Source organism: Equus quagga, chromosome 4 (genome assembly GCF_021613505.1).
Source record: "Equus quagga isolate Etosha38 chromosome 4, UCLA_HA_Equagga_1.0, whole genome shotgun sequence".
In the NCBI taxonomy this organism is placed as follows: Eukaryota; Metazoa; Chordata; class Mammalia; order Perissodactyla; family Equidae; genus Equus; species Equus quagga.
Window position 1 is genome coordinate 120,976,697 of NC_060270.1, and position 20,821 is coordinate 120,997,517.

The 20,821-nt window shown below is 34.4% G+C and overlaps 1 protein-coding gene across 1 annotated transcript in view; it reads right to left on the bottom strand.

Annotated features, from left to right (window-relative positions):
• NCKAP1 (NCK associated protein 1) overlaps window positions 1-13,188 on the bottom strand; it is an 82,281-nt gene extending 69,093 nt beyond the window's left edge. Inside the window, exon 1 of the mRNA XM_046658449.1 lies at window positions 13,080-13,188. The gene's annotated coding sequence lies outside the window, so the exon portion shown is untranslated. The remainder of the gene's footprint in view (window positions 1-13,079) is intronic.
• Window positions 13,189-20,821: the final 7,633 nt, after the last annotated feature.

Sequence of the window (20,821 nt, forward strand, 5' to 3'; positions counted from 1 at the left end):
TAAAATACATAACATAAAATCCACCATTTTAGCCATTTTTAACTGTGCAGTTCACACCTAAAAATACATTTGCATTCTTGTGCAACCATCACCTCCACCTATCTCCAGAACTTTTTTCATCTTCCCAATCAAGGTATCTTTTTATAATCATTTTCCAAATAGAGAAACAGACTAGAAGAGGGTAATCTGCCAATCCAGCTCAATCAGATTTCAAAGCTCCAAACACCTCTTCATACACTTTAACATGCTAGGTACCATACAATGACACAAAAGAAGTATGGGGATAACCAACGCTAAAACTGTTTTCTTTTCAGAAAATACTTGTATTTAATTGTAGCCTCATCAATCTCACAGACTGAAGCTTTTAAGAACCTCTAATTCATTCTCTTCATTTTATAGGTTAAAGGGATCTTTTCAAGTTTACGTTGCTAGTCATCTGTTTAATCCTAAAAAGCAAAGAATAGAAAAGTTTTCTATTTTAAAGAACAGAAAGGCAGAAAAACTAAAGGCTGCCTCCCTGCCTCTTTGCAATAGGATTTTATTGTTCTTCCCAATAGGGGTTGTAGTCTATTTTCCCACCCTGACAATCTCAGCTGAGCTTGTGACTTGCTTTGACCAACAGAGGGCAGCAGAAATGATACTCTTAAGAGGCTTTATTAGCTTCAGACTTTGCTTTTTTTGGAACACTGGCCTAAAGCTCCAGGTGTGAAGAAGCCTGATATATCATATAACGTGGAAAGTGAGGCTCAGCATCCTATCCCAGTTGAGCCCATCGCCCAGACGACCCACCAGCTGAATGCCACAGTGACCTAAGGCTGGTGAGTCCAGCAGAGGAACTGCCCAGTCAACCCACAGAATGATAAGAAATAAGTTGCTGTTGTTTTAAACACACTAAGTTTTGCGGCAGTCTGTTATGCAGCACTAGGTAACTGAAACCAAGATTAATATAAAGTTCAGTAATACAAATGAAAACAATCTCTATTTTGCCACCAGAGCACATTAACTTTCATCAGAACAATCTTGAAAGTTTTAAGATTTCTAGTCACAAGATGGTCAAATTAACACAAACTAATGAAACTAGTATTATCATTGGTACTAGAAAATGACAAATTATATGTCCTAGTTTAGTGAGGTTGGTAGGTGTAACATCTTTGTATAAAAGATATTATACTGTGTTAATAATAATTTATTTCATATAATGGCAGCATTTTCCATCATAAATGGAAATATAAATGAAGCTAGACCCTCTATACTCAATTTTAATAATTAAAAAAGATCTAATATGTGATCACCTTGCTTTCATAACATGGGTGCACAGAAACAAATCAGATTTTTCTTGCTGATTAGATGTCATCGTTGTAATTCATAATTATACTGAGCTATTTATGTCTAAATGGCCTCAGGTGCTATTGACATGTGCAAGGTAATCTGCCAACATTAAACAGTCCTTGCTGGTTATACTTTTTACTTTTTAAAGTGTTTACTTCTCTTCCTGTCAATTATCATTTGCTCCTGATGAGAGAATCTCTTAATGCACAATATGTTAGAAAATAGACTTGTTACAATTTTGCCTAAGGAAACAACAAACTTGGGCATAATGAGACCAAAAAGCTTATTTCTGAATAAACTTAATTTTTTTCTAAAATACCATTTCTGGTTGCTCAAAAGCATTTGTTTTTTACAGCTTTACTGAGATAGTTTACATACTATAAAATTCATTCATCGTAGGGAACAATTAAATAACTTTCATAAATTTACAGCATTGTATAACCATCAACCCTATCCAGTTTTAGAACATTTCCATTATCCCAAAAAGTTCCCTTGTGCATATTTACACTTAATCCTGCTCTTACCCTTAACCCTAAGCACTATTGATCTGCTTTCTGTTTCAATAAATTTGCCTTTTCTGGACCATTCCTATAAAATGGAATCATTTAATATGCAGCTTTTTGTATCTAATTTCTTTCACTTATTAGCCTAATGTTTTTGGAGTTTGTCCATGTTGTAACATGTATCAGTGGTTTGTTCCTTTTAATTGCTGAACGGTATTCCATTAAATGGATATACTACATTTTGTTATGCATCAGTTGACGGGCATTTGAATTTTTTTCCAGTTTTAGGCTATTACAAATAATGAATGTTGCTATAAACATATCTTTATGTGGACAAGTACTTTCATTTTTCTTGGAAAGACTCCTAGGAGTAGAACTGCTTCCTTCCTAGTTCTCAGATGCGATTCAGGGCCAAGTGATATAAGAAGTGACCTCTAGATAAGTGAAGAGTTACCGTAACAAATATTATTCATTTAGTCAACAAACGTCCCAATCTATTATATTGTCAGGCACTGTGGGAAGAGCTGAGGATAAAACTATGACTAAAATGCTGACCCTGCCCTTACATGAGCATACAGTCTAGTGACGAAAGTCTATGCAGATATAAGGTAACTCCTACTTGTTTTTAGGTAAATGTGCAGTTTTAGAAGCTGGTTACACTACAACTAACTTCCAGGTGCAAAGTTCAAAGATGGTGAAAAACTACCATGATTAATTCCCACATTCCATTCATGACAAAGACCCTCACCAACTGGTAATAACATAAGATGTAAACACACACACAAGCACAATAGTACAAGAAAGACCACAAAAACAAAGGGCAGAGCTTCTAAGGGTGGTGAGCAAGACAGGGGAAGTTAAAGGTGGGCCTAGAATTGAGAAGGCACCCAGGGATTACTTTTGTTAGATGAATACATCTTGATAAAGAGTGATGGCTCATGTTAAGCTTCCTCAAGTGTCAGGCCTATAAACAGGAATAAAGTTTATGCTTAAACTGTCTTGGCTTCTTTCTGGCCTTTCTGGACATCTGTTGTTTTTGGGAGATGAGGAGACAAGGTGAAGTGGCATCAAAAGTAGACTAATTCCCATGTAATACCTCTAATACCCTCTTAATACCCTCCCCTCATCAATTCTTTGAGCTCAGAGGGACCTCCTATCCATTCACTCTACCATCTTTTTACTGTCACTCACCCTCTCATGTCCTATTTCTTGTTTTATCCATTTTAAAATTAAATGGCCCACCATCATATTACTCCCTTGTCCTTCTCTCAAGCTATCATAATTGTCTGATAAACCCACAATAGGAGAAAGCAGACACCTGTGTTGACTCGATCTCAACCTGAATTTACGATCATCAACCATAAGTAAGTAGCAACATTACTTCATTTTCACTGTCGATTCACTCTCCCACTCTCAATGATTATTCTGCTCCTTCTCCTCTCTCTTAAAACACTCAATAATTCCTCTTCAATTTGATTCCAAGCTTAATGCTAGCCTGAGCTCTAGACTTATATACACAATTGGCTATTCAACATCTCCACTCACATTTCTAATAGGCCTCTCAATCTTAACATATCTAATAACGAACTGTTGAGTGCTATCCCTTCTATACCCCCATCCCAAACCTGTTCCTCTTGCTTCCTCAGTCCAGTAAATCTTGGTATTTGTTCAAGCGAAAAACCTTGGGGTCTCATACACCCCATACCCACCGCTTCAGCAAATACTGTAAGCTCTGTCTTCAAAATACATCCAGAATCTGAACATTTCTCACCTCTACCACCCTATTCCAAGCCACTATCAGCTCTCATCTCAATGACTGAAAATTTCCTAACTAGTTTCCCTGTTTTAAAGATGCATCCCCCCACCCCCTACACCCCCATATCCTTTTTGGTGAGGAAGATTAGCCCTGAGCTGACATCTGTTGCCAATCTTCCATTTATTTTTTTCTCCCCAAAGCCCCAGTACATAGTTGTATATCCTAGTTGTAAGTCATTCTTCTTGTTCTGTTTAGGATGCCACCACAGTATGGTTTGATAAGCAGTGTGTAGGTCTGTGCCCAGAATCCAAATCAGCAAACCCCGGGCTGCCAAAGCGGAGTGTGCAAACTTAACCACGCAGCCAGGGGGCCAGCCCCTCGTTTCCCTGTTCTTACCTCTGTTCCCCTACAGACTATTCTCAACCCAGCAGCCATAATGATCACAGGTATAGATCACTTCATTCCTCTGCTGCTCCCCTCCAATGACATCTCAACTCACTCAAAATAATTAGCCAAAGTCCTTACTATGGCCCAGAAAGTCCTATACGATTTGCTCAACCCTTACAGTTACTCTGTCCTCATCTCCTACCACTATCTCCCTTCCCACCCCATTTGCTCTGTTCCACTCATAATGGCCTACCTCCTGTTCCCTGAACATGTCAGGCATGCTCCCACCGGAGCCCTTGCAGCTGCTGCTCCCCCAGCACAGAATGCTCCTCCCCTAGTTTATCTTACTCCCTCATATCTTCAAATCTCTGCCCTAAGCCTCCTCAGTAAGGCTTTTCCTGGTCATCTTAATTATATTAGCATGTCCTCACTATCATTCTTATTCACTTACCCTGCTTTGTTCTTCTTCTTAGAACTCATCTCTACCTAGTATTATGTTCCTGATTCCGTTTTTTGTCTATCTCTACCAAGCAGAATATAAGCTCTACAAGAGCAGTGACTTGATTTGTTTATTCACTGCTAGATCTCCTCTCCCAAAGCAGGACTTGGCTCATAAAAGGCACTCAATAAATGTTTTAAAGAAAGAAATGAATGATAAGCAGAGGGGACAACGGGAACACATACATGCAGCACCTAACCTAAACTGAAAGGGTTAAAGAAAGCATCTCTGAAATGGTGACACCTAAGGATAGACCTGAAAGACAAGTAGAAGTTAGCCTAGTGAAAGAAGATGGGAGGGAAAGATTGTTCCAGATAATAAAGACAGCATAAACAAAGACCCAGAGGCAAGACAAAGTATGGTCATATGTTCCATGAAAGTGTACACATACTCTCCCAAAATAAAACACTCCCTAAAAAAATAAAGCAATAAAATGTATTTCTCCATGTTCTACACTCTATCCTACACTGGACAATGAGGACTAACACAATATACTATCCTATACATTCTTGGTCAAAGACCATTGACATACATATTTAAGACATTTTTAGCCAAGATGAGTGCCTAGGAAGAAGAATACAAGAAAATAAGTGTTATTTACTTCATTATGGTACATCTGTTATTTACTTCATTCTAACTTCTTTTGCTCTTCTACTTTGGATCTTGGCAAATAACTTTTGATCTGACAAAAGATGGAAACTGCCATGACAAATAATAATAAGATGCCATACTAAAGGTACTTGCAGGGTACCAGGTTAAAAGTGGCTAAAGGCCCCTTCAAAGAAATGACCAAGAAGGGCCAGCCCGGTGGCACAATGGTTAAGTTCACACGTTACGCTTTGGCGGCCCAGAGTTCGCTGGTTCGGATCCTGGGTGCGGACATGGCACAGTCTGGCAAGCCATGCTGTGGCAGGTGTCCTACATATAAAAAGTAGAGGAAGATGGGCACAGGTGTTAACTCAGGGCCACTCTTCCTTAGCAAAAAGAGGAGGATTGGCAGCAGATGCTAGTTCAGGGCTAATCTTCCTCAAAAGAAATGACCAAGAAAACAAAAATTAAAGATCAGCAGGTAATTAGGTATTGGTAGCATCCTTTGCCATTATGAATGAGATGTCACCATAATCACCACTGCAGCCAAACGGACTGGCTAACAACAGTTTGAAAAATAGCTGAAAAACTATTACTGGAGGCAAGACATAACTTCAGGAAATCTGAAGAAAATCAAAAAATGACTACAAATGACAGGAATGCATTTCCTTGAGGGCTATGCTATGAAACCCTAGCATAATGCTCACTGGCAGTCTCATTTGCAAGAAAACAGAAAACATGAACTGAAGAGGTTATTATGATCGTACTTTAGTATGATCAGAAAACATAGTATACAAAATTCACAAAACAACGTGATTTTAAAACAGATGTGCTTTAGGATAAGAACCACCCTTGAGAATATGGCCAAAGCTGAAAAATATATTCACACACAAATTCTGTACAGAATTTCAGGGGATTCCCAACCTCTATGAAAACTCATTGTGCCAGCTCAGGTGAAAATCATTACACTTGGGACAACAGAGAGAAATGTGTCCCAAAATGAAAGCTATGCAGTAGGCTTAAGCAAACTGTCTAGAGGGAAGTTAGAAGACAAAGGGTTATAGGAAAGTAGGCTCCAGAAAAAAAGGACAGCGTATACAAAGGTGGTATGATTATCAGGCTGGACAGATTTAAGAATTCTATAAAGGCACATAACTGTAATTCCAAAAAGCCATGCTATACCTATGAAACAAATTTAACTGAGAAACAATTGTGGAAGAAAGAATCCATTTCAGTTTAATGCAAATTCTATTACATTATAGATACATAAATATAAGCAAATATATATATAAATACATATAATATAAATATATTATATTATTTGGACTTATAAGAAAGTCCAAAGTGTGAAAATGGACTGAAGCAATGCAAACTGAGTACTCAGGTCTTTACTAGTTTTCAATTTTTAGGATCAGCATATAATTCAATCTCAGAACTTTATAATTACAGAACAAAAAAAATCATTAACCATTTGGTAAGATAAAATAAAAGTATACACGACCAAGGGTGAGGGTATAAAAATAGAGAACTATATTATTTAAAGTTTAAAAAGGAAGTAACCAATGATCTAAAAATATTAACAAAAAAATTATCAAACATTAGGAAGAATGGAGAGGGTAAGCAAGGGACAGGAAATTTAATGAGCTAAAATCTTCATCTTTTGTAGCAAAGAATTAACAGACATTGTTTAAAGCTCGTAAATAAATATCTCAAAGAATAAGCATATTTCTTACAGTTTTGGAGGTAACCTCTAGAATTACTAAAAACAGAAGTTTCTAAAAACAGAAGTTCCCTCTGAGGAACATGATTGGGGTAGGAAAGAGTGAAGTAGGAGATAACGCTCGCTTTTCATCCTAAATTCTTCTGGACTGTTTGATTCATTACCATGTACTCATGTTATTTTGGTAAAAATAAACGAAAATTTAAACCAGTTTGGGTAAGTCTATTAGTAATGATGCAATACTCTGCCAGCCACGTAACCTATTTCAAATACTTTTCAAATATATCAAAGGCTTACTTGTATCTTCTAATAAGGGATTCATTCTTTTTTTATTGTTTATTCAAGTTAGAATTGAAGACTACCTGTGGAAGAGACATTAACTGAATGTTGATGATACCTTTTTAAAAGAATACTGACATGCAAGTTAGTTCTTACTGTATTAAAGTTCTTTGAATTCTGACAAAGTTTAACTGGTCAAGACCAAATATTTCTTTAAGTTTCCATTAGGGTCTATATATAGAGAGAGACATATTTACTCACAACAAAGCACATCATCAAAAAACTCTGTTACATTAATCTACTGTAAGATGATTCCTTTCAAAAGCAAAGTATTTTTTGCTGGTCTACTATATTCTAGACAACAGGGATTCAAAGATGAGTGCACGGTCCACGAAAACGGAGAGTGAGGTACTACAGAGAAAGACTACAGTAGTTTTGTTTTATTCTGCTTCCCCTAGCGGACGCTGGGGGGAGGGACGGGGCCGGCAACAGGAGGAGAGATTGGGAGGCATGAAAAGTAGTGTTTAGTCATAGTGTTTGTCCCAACAGGAAATGTAGACCTGAAGGGGATAAATTCAAGAGAAACTATAATACTAAAAGTGACGAGCCCTAAATGATCAGCTTAACGTTTTATAAAAGTCGAAGGGGTTTCTGAAGGATCTAGTTTAAGTAACCAAGTGGATGGTGATTGCTCAAGGCAGAGAACACAGAAAATAAACAAAATGGAGTATAATCGTGTTCAATATTGGATAAAAAGTTTGCTATTTAGCTTGTGAAGCTGTCCAAAAGGTAGCTGGAAGTCAGATCTAGAACACAGAAGATAGAAGACAGCGTATTACCTAGCTGAAGCCATGTTTTCATACATATACACTGCGGGGGGAAAAAGGTCATTTAGACATACCGACATTTAAAGGGCAGCTACAAGAAAAGCCAATGAAGTAGACCAAAAAGTCATAGAGGTAATATAAATAACACCTTCCATTTTTCAAAAGCAATTTGTCACACAAATCTGCTAAGCACTTTAGGAAATATTAAACTGCTTCTTGAGATTGGTATTATCACCATTTTAGAAAAAAGAACAAAGAAGCCACAAAATGTTAAATGATTTGTCCAAAATCATTCAGCTAATAAGTGGAAAGACCAGAACTTAAATTCTGGTTTATTGACTCCCAAGCCCAACCTCTCAATCCGTCTACTACCAAGACAATGGAAGCTGTGACAAGACAAAGAACGTCCTCTTACAGACTAACTAGGAACGAGCAGGGTTCCTTACCCTTTCCTTCTCACCCCTAACTAACCACAGTGCCCGCGTCAAGGGCCTCCCTGTACCCATCCCAACACCACCACCCCGCCCCCAAAACACATTTATGTTTTTAAGAAGTTGGGACTCATTCTTTTTCCACGTTGCTTTCAGTAATATCATTAATGAGATGTATTTGTGTAGCTCCACTAAAAAAGTTATTTTTCAGCTAATAACATAATAAAGTTCAAAAAAGTATTGACAAGTTTGGGTTCTGACAAAGATCTAAGACAATGCTTAAATAAGTGAAAGCTAAGTTAAAGCAGATCAATTACGTTCATGCACTCATCAAACATTTATTGAGTGCTTCTTATGTGCCCAGCACTAGTGATGAAATGGTGTTTAAAAACAGATTCTATATATGTTATAGATGCTAAATGCTCTATCTCTGAACTAACTTAACTGCTAATTATGACACTTGAAAGTTGCTTTATTTTGTCTTTCCTCGAGTGACCTTGAAAGGTAATTAAATAAAAAATATAATTTATTACACAGTATCTTGTAATACAGTGTTCTTTGAGAGGGGAGATAAATAATATCTATAAGACAAAATATTTCTCTAAGTTTGAAAACTTCATTTTCAAATTATTTCAATAATGGCCTATTTCTTGGTCCAGAATCCCTATATCATTCTTATGGCTCTCTACTCACTAACAAAGTCTTCGTTCTTAGGGAGTTAAGATCTATTTCAACAAATATAGACAGTAATTTATATCACTTTCCCACTAATTTGGGAATCAAATCAAAATTTGATACTAAAATGTACAATAAATAGGCAAATTCCATAAGGATACTTTTGGGCCAGATATTTTACTGTTTTAAAAAACATAGAGTAGGTTTTACATATAAATACAACATAGGAAGAAAGGGAGCAAAATTAAGTGTAAAAAATATTGCAAAAATTTTAAGAAATGTTTTCACATACACCTGACCATGTGCTTAAAATGCCTTCTAGAATTTCTTAGACAGGGGCCAGCCCCTTGGCTGAGTGGTTAAGTTCGCACCCTCTGCTTCAGTGGCCCAGTGTTTCATTGGTTCGAATCCTGGGGGCGGACGTGGCACCACTCATCAAGCCACACTGAGGCAGTATCCCACATGCCACAACTAGAAGGACTCACAACTAAGAATATACAATTATGTGCCGGGGGGCTTTGGGGAGAAAAAGGAAAAAAATAAAATCTTTAAAAAGAAAAAAAAAGAGTTTCTTAGACAAAATTTTTATCTGTTAATAAAATAAGCAGTTTCTACTATTTTCTTCATCCAGGGAAATATCAGACTTCCCCTCTATATGCCTATAAGAAACCTAAGGGAAACAAATTATAAATCCATTTGACAGCTACACTTTCAAAATAATGGAAGATACCATCTTATAGATAAATTAGACAATCTTTCAGCTCAGAAATGCTTTCCTTAATCTGAAATTAAATAAGAAAATCTATTAACTCTATTAAAATACATAGCCTGGCACATATTAGACACTCAACAAGAGGCTGCTATAATTCTAAAACTGGACGGCTTTTATTCATTTGAATTTTACTTAATCAGCCCGCCTTGAGGCGTACAGGGCATTCAGTTCAACATCATGACTGAGAAAAAAAAATCCATTCCTTGGTCTAGACTTTCTCTAACTCCAGAATTGGGGGAGACAAAAGTTTATAACTAGTCATAAAGGAGCCTGAGCAAGACAGTAAAAGTGACTCCAGAGAGTGCAACATCATCACTGTCGAAGCCATGTTAGGCACCAATCCTGCTGTCAGCAGTCCCCTCCTTTGTTGTACACCGAGCATCTACGTGCTCATAGCTTCTAACAAGATCTAAGAGTATGGGAACGGAGCAGTTACCAAAGAAACAATCAAGAATCAACAATTTTTTGGCTGCAAAATAGGATTAGCCTTTTTTGTAAGGATTTATTTTAGAAACTTCAAAAAAAAAAAATGCTGCTGAATTTTTCACCAAAACAATCTCTTTTTATGACTGCCTTTTCTGAAACAAGAGGACAATTGGTGTTTGTACGACATGAATCAAAACAGAAATAGCGGTAACCAGTTAATTCTGCCTGATCCCTGAGATAAAGTAAGCATGCTCTGTGGCACATATTTATACAGTAACCCAAAGACCAGGAATAAGACGGGAAAAACCCCAACTGTGATATCAATACTATTTCTTCAGTGCACTTACAGCCAGAAATCTGCAAGCTCCTATCAATTCCAGATGCTGCTGTCATTTCCAGTCCTGAAACCTCCATTAACTACTTCGATGGAATTAAAAAATAATAATAAAACTGAACTCCTCATTTCTCATTTCCTAACCCAAGCTGGCCAGGAACTTCTCAAGAGGATTTTATCAGGTTTAGACCAAAACTGAGACCACAATCTTTATACATACTCAGTATATAGTACTTCAGTAGATAAAAAACAGAAGAATACTACTACACCAAATAGTTGTAAAGGCCATATGACAAAACTCAGACCTTGCAAACAAAACAATCAGAGTAAATTCTACAAGTAGTCATAACATTCAATAACACTGTACAACTGATTTTATAGATTAAACACAGAATTACCACATGACCATATCTAGGAACAATTCCACTCCTAGATACATATATCCAAGAGAAGATATGTTCACATAACTTTTACACAAAAATGTTCATAGCAGCATTATTCGTGACAGTCAAAAAAGTAGCAACAATTCAAATATCCATCAATTGATGAATGGATAAATAAAATGTGGTATATCTACACAACGGAATATTTTTTGGCAATAAAAAGAAATGAAGTACAACTTGGATAAACCCTGAAAACATTATGCTAAGTGAAAGAAACCAGTCACAAAAGACCATATGTTACATGATTCTATTTATATGAAATCTCCAGAATAGGAATACAGACAAAAAGTAGGTTAGTGTTTGCCTAGGGCTGGTGGGTTACCAGGAGTGAATGCTAATGGGTCTTCTGGGGTGAAGAAAATGATCTACAATTGATTGTGGTATTGGATGCACAACTCTGTGGATGTACTAAAAACCACTGAATTGTACACTTTAAATGGGTGAACTGTATGGTATGTGAATTGTATATTAATAAAGCTGTTATTAAAAAAATCAATTTTGTGTTATAAAAGTTGGGAAGGGAAGTAAAACTACTAAAAAACACAGAACAGCAGCATTATTCTAAACAGTGTGCCCAGCACATCAAGAACAGCAAAGATTCTTAATTTACTCTTTAACAAAAAATTTTACTGTTATCAAACAGTGAATATATATTAAACCACATCTTGGTAATTTTCTAAGAGAAGAGCTCATATTCAGGAACTATGCTTATTCTCACATGGAAATTTAGAAACACATACATATATATATATATATAAACTAAGCTTAAAAGATTCTCTGAAGAGCTCACATCTCAGAGATTTTATGAGACAAGAGAAAGAGAAGTGTCTATGAAATTAAAAGTAAGACAGATTTTCACTATAAAATCTCTCATTTAGAGTGAATATATGATCTCTCAGATGAGTTAGCTAATTAATGTCAATAAAGAAAAACAGAGTTCTCCACACAAATCATGTTCTTAAGAAGTATGTGCTTTGAATCACTCGTTTGTATTCAAGAACTAATTGTGATACCTTAATATACTAATTATAAAGCACAATCTTCTATGAAACAAAGACCGCTATTAACCTGTAGTCACGAAAAACATAGATTTTTTTTAAAAACTTCTTTAAAAAGCACTTTAACAGATTTATTTTATTAATTCTGAGTGGTATTTTCCATCTACATTAAAATATTTTTAAGTAAAAGTGGTACCAACAGGTTAAATACTAATCTTCAATGAACATACGTGATTTGAGGAAACCAAAAAATGACAAAATATTTCTTAAACACAGCTTCTTAAAAGTAGAGAGATCATATGTAAAAGGAAATTTCTAGAGTAACTGCACATAAAGAAAAAAAAGCAAGAACTGTAACATGAGACTACCAAAACAAAAAAAATTAAAAGTGAAAAACGAAGACATACAGAAAGATTCCAAGTCAAGAAAATTTATATGAAAAGGCAATGTTAAGGTGAAAAATAACTCTAATTTTCCAAAATTAGTCAGTCATAGAAATTATTATAAAGAATTACCAAAAGATATGAAAACATATCAGGAAGACTCTAAATATGACTATATTTCAATACACCATGAGAAACTATCCCATCTGAGAAAAGTAATATGGGATAATAAAGATCCACACCGCCACCTTGTTATATTATTTAATTTTCAGAAATGGTTTTCTCAATTATAAAAATACTAGAGAAACAAATGTATTTTAAATCTAGACATAGCTAATTACTAAAAAAAAACAAGCTCTACGAAGACATTTACTAGCTTCAAAATAAAGTTATGTTTATGACTATAGGAAAAAACTCCCCAATTAGTCATGCAAATATTTGGAATACATACATATCTATTACCTTACTCTCTGTTGCAACTTGAAAAGGAAGAAGTGTATAAGAAATTAATTCTTATGTTTTCTATAATAAAATGACAATGTAGCTGAGTCATTTTTTCTAGTTTCAGAGATAAGAATATTGTCTCTAAAAGCCCTTAATCAATGTATGTAATTCGTATATCAAAACATAAAGAATTAGATAAATAAGAGCTACTTTAAACATTATACTGACCATAACTTCCCCTACAGGTGGTTAAAATCAAGACATACAAAAATTTAGAAGACTTACATTGTTGTTGCGGGTTTCTACAGCAGGGAATTTTCTGACTATGAATTTCACAGCAGATTCCAGGTTTTTGTCAATAAGATAGGATGGTTTTGCCTTGGGGTCTCCACATGCCTATAAAACAACAGTAACAAAAAAAGTGAAATACATCCTTCTTCTAAAACCAAGGAATGAAAGCACATCTGTAATCAGAAATTAGAGAGATATTTATTGTTTTTGGTGAGCAGGTGATAAAATGAATAGGCAAAGTGCAGGGATTGTCACAGCTGAAATATGCAATGGGAGACAGTACAGAGATGTTCTTCTACTGAAAAAAATGCATGGAAAGTTTCAAAGCAGTTAGCGCAGAACAGCAGTGAAGGAAAAAGCTCAAACCTAAAAAAAAAGAAAAAGAAAAAAAATTCTTGGTTTGAGGTAGAGTTGTATTCATCTGAAGCTAATAAAATATTACAAAATTAAATATTTAGTAGAGTACTGGAAATGTTTCTTTCTAAGTGTTATAAAATATAAGCTTATGTTTAAATGTCTCCTCAAAAATGTTTTCCTCATTCGCTTTAAACATTTTAATACAAGAGCCCTAGTTCAAAAGAACTGGAAGCTGCTAAAATTGTCTTTATAGTACTAAAGTGTGTTGCCTGTTGCTCTGAACATCTGAGTTACAGCACTGTTTTCCATCATACCAGCAGTACTTCAAACAATGAATTGAATCTACATCTGTTCTCTCTCTCTTAAGCACAGAACAAATGGAAATGTTTACATTTTAACCACATCAGCAGTATAGCATTCTCTGCAGTAAACTGTCAAGCATTATACATATGTCAGGTATAATTATTAGAAAGAACTTTTTATCTGAACTATCAGCAATACAGAATATTATCTTCGATATTGTTCATTGCTCCATTATGTGACATTTAATTAACTGCGTGCTAGTGAGATGTTATTTCTTAGGGAATTATGAAAATTGTAACATTCCTATTTAACTTTTTATTGCATTTTTAAAAGGATGTGTCCTTTGAAAAGTTCTATCTCTCTATTCTGTGTGAGGAAATACAGTATTGAAATTTAATGTTTTTTCATTGTTTACTATGGCTATGTTGTGGATTGTAGAAAGAGAAGTTATGAAACATGAAACTGATCTGAAGCGGGCAAGCGGGCAGAGGGAAGGTGAAAAGCTTTGCAAACCTTCCAAACTTGTCCTTGCTGGGGAAGCATTGTAATAAAAAGAGAGAAAATTACGTGTAAACAATGATTGTCAAACTATGACATACGTTTCAGTAGAGAACTTATGCACTGAAAACTATTAATAACAAAACAAGATTAGAACTATATGGTGCTACAATTTTAAAGGTATTCTAAGTAGCAAGTTTTAGTATACAATAGATTTATAGAGTTTATACTATTCATATATATTTAAATACTACTGTGTAAGTGTACAGCCATGTCAGCTTCTTGGTGCTCTTTCTAAATCAACTTAGAATAATACTAGAAGGAAAAAATAAAGACTACATGCAACTATAAAAATAGGAGCAAAACCATCAGTGAAATTTTACATACCTTAAAAAGAAACGGTAGCCAAGAATGAAAATAAATTGTTATTGGATGACTTTTGCACTTTAGCTCAAATTGAAACCATTTTTCAAATATCACCTAACTTCCTCGCAAGCCAAAGTACAAATATCAATGCAAACATTCCTATATTTTCCAAATGGAAATAGGAACGCAGTCAGAACTCTCTTAATTCTCAAACATAATTAGATAAAATAAAATTAAGAAATTTAGAACTTCATAAATCTTTAACCAGATTGACACAAGGACAAAATTCCCTTTCAACATATTTAATATTAAAATATACCTGACTTTTCCTCAGAGTAGGTTATCATTTGTTCAAAATATTATTTTTCACAAATTAATCTTCCAATTAATCCACTTCCAAAAAAATTATACTCTAAAATAGGAATAACTAAGAACCACATAACTAAGAATTTGTCCTAATGGAAACAGCCACTAGCATTTCCTTACATCAATGATATAAAGAAAATCAAGTTTCGTAAACATGCCTGAAGTAGTGCAGAAAATCCAAAAGTGATTCCAAATTATGTTCAGTTTTTTAATGATATGTATTCTCTTATATTCTAATTATTTAAAAATTCAGCTATCCATTCTAACAATAGTAGTGACTACCAAATAATGCAAGTGATAGACTACCATACCTATTTCCAATGACCACAAATTTGACTGTGTAAGAATTTAATCAAGTAACTAAAATCAAGTAACTAAAAGGAGTAAATCTCCTTTCCTTAGAACTGATTACCTTTTCCACACTGCTCACCAAGCCATATCTAAACATACTACACTGGGATGTCATAAAGGTTAAGAACACAGACTCTGGAATAAGACTGACTGGATTTCAATCTTTACCACTTACTAGCCATGGGACCTTGGATATATTACATAACATCTCCTAGTCTCAGTTTCTTTATGGGTAAACAGGGAAATTAGTACTTACCTCACAGGGTCATTATGAGGATTAGAAGAGATAAATAAACCATGTACAGTATTTACCAAAAGGATTGGCACACAAGTACCCTAAAAATGTTAGCTATTGTTAATAATAGCTATAATTAATTACCCAAGTAAACGTTTCATATGCATAGTAATCACAGAATAGTTTTTATCATAGTATATACAACTAGCAATACTGACAATTCCCTCTCCCTATCACATATTTCTTTTATTTACCCTAAGTCTAAACATATCAGATTTGTTCAATCTATAAAGGGTTTAGCCTAGTTGTTAAGAACATGAGTTCCACGATAGGCTGTCCATGTTCTAATCCTGGCTCCATCACTTCCTAGCTGTAATCATAAGCAAGTAACTTTACTTCTCTGTGCCTCAGTTTTTTCATCTGTTAAATAGGTGATGATAATTACAACCTGCTCAAAAAGTTTTTGGTCCCATTACATGAGTGTGTGCAGGCGTGCACCTGTGGATGCAGAGAATTTACAAGGGTATGTGGCATACCGTGAGCACTCAAAAAATGCTAATAAAAAATGCAAGGTTCACAGACACTAAACAGAAGTACTAGGGCCCATTTAATTTTTTCTGAAATCAACCTACTTGATTTATTTACTTAATATCAATAGAGACACTTGTGTGGGGAATACTCAGGCAAAAAAAGAAAAAGTAAAGAAAAAAGTAAACTATGACCTAACTAAAAGTTAACATTTAGGTAAATAAATCCTTGCAAAGAGCCATACTTAATAATTTAGTCCAGGAGGATTTCCTACTACATGTTTTAGTGTATACTAAAGAGGTGTAGCAAAATTTCAACTAACTAGATGTCTCAGTTTATAAAGATTAATCATCTTCCCCAGCCTAACTCAAAAAGTTTCATTTTGAGGACTCTTAGGACAAAGAAATTATAAGATAACAGCCTATATTTTAAGAACATAGCCTGCAGCTGGTAAACCTGAAACCCTATCTCGTCTTAATACAGCTACAACACTACAAAAAATTAATCTTTCACTCTTAAAATTATCACCCTTTGAAGTACCACATTTAAAAAAACAATATATACTACTATACTTAGTTACCAATACATTTTAGACTAATACACTTCAGAAACGCTAACCATAAAGACTGAATCAAAAAGTTTAACAAGGGGCCAGCCCAGTAGTCTAGCGGTTAAGTCCGCATGCTCTGCTTCAGCAGCCCAGGGTTCACTGGTTTGGATCCCCAGCACAGACCTAGCACAGCTTATCAAGCCATGCTGAGGCAGGCATCCCATATATAAAATAGAGGAAGATGGGCACAGATGTTAGCTCAGGGCCAATATTCCTCAGCAAAAAGAGGAGGACTGGCAGCAGATGTTAGCTCAAGGCCAGTCTTCCTCAAAAAAAAAAAAAAAATTAACAAATTACCAATTCAATTAAATAAAATTTTTGAGTACTTCTATCCCCACCCCATCCCTGCCCCAAAAGAGAAAGGTGAGTACAGGGCAAAATTTAGTCTAAATCCCTGAATCTTACAGCTCTACCAAAAAAAGTTTTTTCACATAGGCTATTTCACCAGACAAAAGGGAAATTATATGTGAAAGACAGAATTCACCAACCCAAAACCTTATGTTTTACTTTATCTAGACTCAGCATACTTTTTATAATGCACAAAATACTATAATTTAAAATTCTAGATCTAAAGCAAATTTAAATACTTATATACTTAAATTTCCAGTTCTCAGAATTAGAACTTTATTTTCCATGAACATTCTAATTATCTTTAAATTCATCAAAGATAAGATTATTTAATGTGAAATATAATAATTAAGAACTCTGTCTCTGAATCAAGTAGATCACAGCCCGTATGATAGGCAAACTGCTTAACCTCTGAGCCTCAGTCCCCTAACCCATAAAGAGAGGAGACTATTACTACGTACTTCATAGGGTAGACTGTTCAGATTTTTAAAATACAAAATGCACATTAAGTGTTTATTCCAGTGTCCAGCACATTAGTACTTAATAAATAAGTTCTAAATAATTATCTTCTATTTTTTAAAATAAAACTTTTGAAAACATATGAATATCTATAGTGAGTCCTCAATTATCAGAATAAGATTTTCCATCTAACCAATTCTAGGTATTAACTGTCAATTCAATATCTCCAAGTTCATTTTTTCACAGAACACAAACGCAATGTTATTACCAAAAATAAAGAACAAAGATGTTTCAGAAAACCACATACTACTTTATTCAGGCCACAAAAGAACGTCTTTGACTAGAAACCTCAAGGCTAGACTTTATACGGTTTTAAAGGATGACTTTAAAACAAATCTTTCTGCCAATCTACTACAAAAATGCCTTCCGAAGTCCTTTCCTCAGGCTGCCCCACCACAGATTACACCCCACAGCTTAATATTACATGGTTAATGGTAGATATTTTTCAAGAACTTACCATGATGTTAAAAAAATCAAATATAGATAGAAATCATCCTCTATCGATTCATAAGAGATTAAGCAACAATCAGGAAAAAAGGAAATAAAGATACAAGACTGGGGAGTAAAAAGAATATTTACTGGGCACCTGTTATGTGCAAAACACCTATGCTTTAGAAATTATCTAAAACATTACGCGACAGAAAGAAAAAGAGCTTCAGAGAAATTATGTGATTTGCTCAAGGTTTTAAAACTACTAACTATGAGTACCCAAAGATTCCAAAGCACTAAAAATGCTTATCTGAAAATATATGCTCCAAAAACATGTATAAGAACATGCTCCATTCTTTCAACACCTCAGCTGTTCAAAACTTTCACTGGAGTAATTACTATCAGGGGAAAAACCTGATTAGGTCAATCAGTTTTATTTTTTAAGTCCTAGTCTAACTCAGTAATAAAACACATTCCTTTGCCAAAATACTATAGAATGAAATAATTTTAGTATAATAACTTAATTGAAAAAAACATGAACTCAGGATCAGAGTGAGAACAGTTTTTGTGAGAGCAAAGAAATAGCCCTATCTGAATCAGGTTAGGGAAGACGAGAAAAACACAAAATGTGACCAATTTATGCTAGAAGGAGCAATTTAATTTTTACTCAACAAACAAGAAAGACCATAGTTTTTAAAGGAGGTTTTGCAAAACTGGAAGCATAAAGGGACCAAGATTCTCCCTTCAGCCTTCAACAAATTGACACTAATGCCTAGAGGAAGAATAGACGTCGCCTAACATCATGGACCATAAAAGCAACTTAGCTCTCATTCTTTTACTTTCTAATTTTAAACATAATGAAAGTAATACAGTGTGAAAATTTTCAATAAATATTGGAAAAACTACCAAGTGCAGAACAAGTCTCAAATTCTAGTACTCGTGGTTAATTTTCCAATTTTTTTTTCTCACGTGTATCACACATTTTGGCCAATCAATTTGCTTTGAACTTTTCCTTGAGCTTGGGTGGGTGAAAAAAAAATTTTTTTAAGTAATCCACTGCTACAGTTTAGATTAAGAAAAAATATCATCTGGAGCATAACAGAAGCGGACAACAAGTAAGTGCCCTGTAGGCGGGTTTGCCGACAGAGAGCCTATGTGCAGCCTAGTATTCCAGAAATTTAGTTATACCCAAGAAACCAAAATTAAATCATTACAACGAAAAATCTTCAGAGAAAGAAATTAGAGGTACCAAGAACTTACACTTTACTTACTTCAGTGGTTCTTAACATCAGAAAGCCCACTTCAGGGGTTTTCTCTTATTCAGTTGTCTGAGTCAAGATCCAGATGTGTATATTTTTAAAAACCTTCTAAAATGATTATATTGCATATCCCTAGCTAAGAACTATTGGTCTCCTCAATTTATAAATAAACTATAATCCAGAAAGGTTAAATAACTTGTCCAAAATTTAAAAAAAAACTATAAGACGTTTATCTAGACTCTAGCTCTCTCAACCCACAGAATATGCTACAAGTATGGAAAATGGTAGAGAAGTTTAGAGGCTGTATGCTAGCAAAAAGGACTTTAGACACTACTAGGGTATTTTATAACTTTATATATTTTGTACCTTTATATATTCTACTGAATAAAAGTTCTGGAATCTTAAGTAATGACTGGCTACTGCTTGACACTGCCTGGCTGAAGCTTCTATTCATATTTCAAAACCAAGCACAAATGTCACTATTTCTTCTACCTACCTCCCCCAGACCTCTCAAGACTCCTACAACCACACTTACACAATACATTTTAATTGAATATCTATATATCTCTCTCACCCACTAAGATCTGAATTTCTTGGCGTTGGAAACTGCATCTTAATTAATCCATTTCCCCAGTGTCCAGGAAGACAGTCAATAAATGAAGAGTAAATGAATGAATGAAAAGGAAACCCTTAATAGTGAAGACTAAATCAAAGAATAGCTCATATGACTTTATTAGTTTTAAAGATGCAGTTTTATTTCTGTCAAGTATCTAAAATAATCAGCTATGCAATAGGAACTATTTTCCAGTACAGTGTCTTTTACTTAAAACAAGAGATTCCTTCGAAATCGACACATGTACAACCTTACTTACAAACTAAATTCAAGAGCTTATGAAGTCTGTTAACTTACTCAAGTAAAACATTTCAGTACAATGTTATTTGAAGAAATGATTAACTAGGAGTTTTTCTCATCACTGTCAGATTAAGTAAACAATTTACCAAAGTCTAATTACAGTATTTCAAATTCCTAATAGGATCAAAATTAAGATTTTAGTACATTTACTAAATGTACTAAAGCCAACTAAAAAACATCTTGGGAATAAAAGAGTACTGCTAATTTTGTAAAGTCCAACACAGAAAGAAAGAAACTTACTGGTTGTACTTTCATAATTTCTTACATTTCATGTTACAGGGTTTTCAATGTAAAAATGATGCCATTTGACTTCAGAAATCAAAATGTAAAATGAAAAAAGTATACTGAAATTTCAAAATTAAAAACAAAATATCAACTGAGGAAAAAGTTGCATACGTCATTAAAATTAAGGAAGATAAATGCTGTTTCATTGTTTCTCTTAGTTTACACCTTCCTTTCTGCTTTACATATACTTTTCCCCCAGTTTAAGCAAAATTTCCTATTTATTTTCGTTAGAATTGCTTGTATGGTTAGTCCTTTCACAGTGTATATTTTAATATGTCAGAGACTAAACTTGAGAAATAATCACAAAGGAAAAATAAATATAACCTGAAAAGTAAATACAAATTTATTTCCCCCCAAATTTTTAAATAA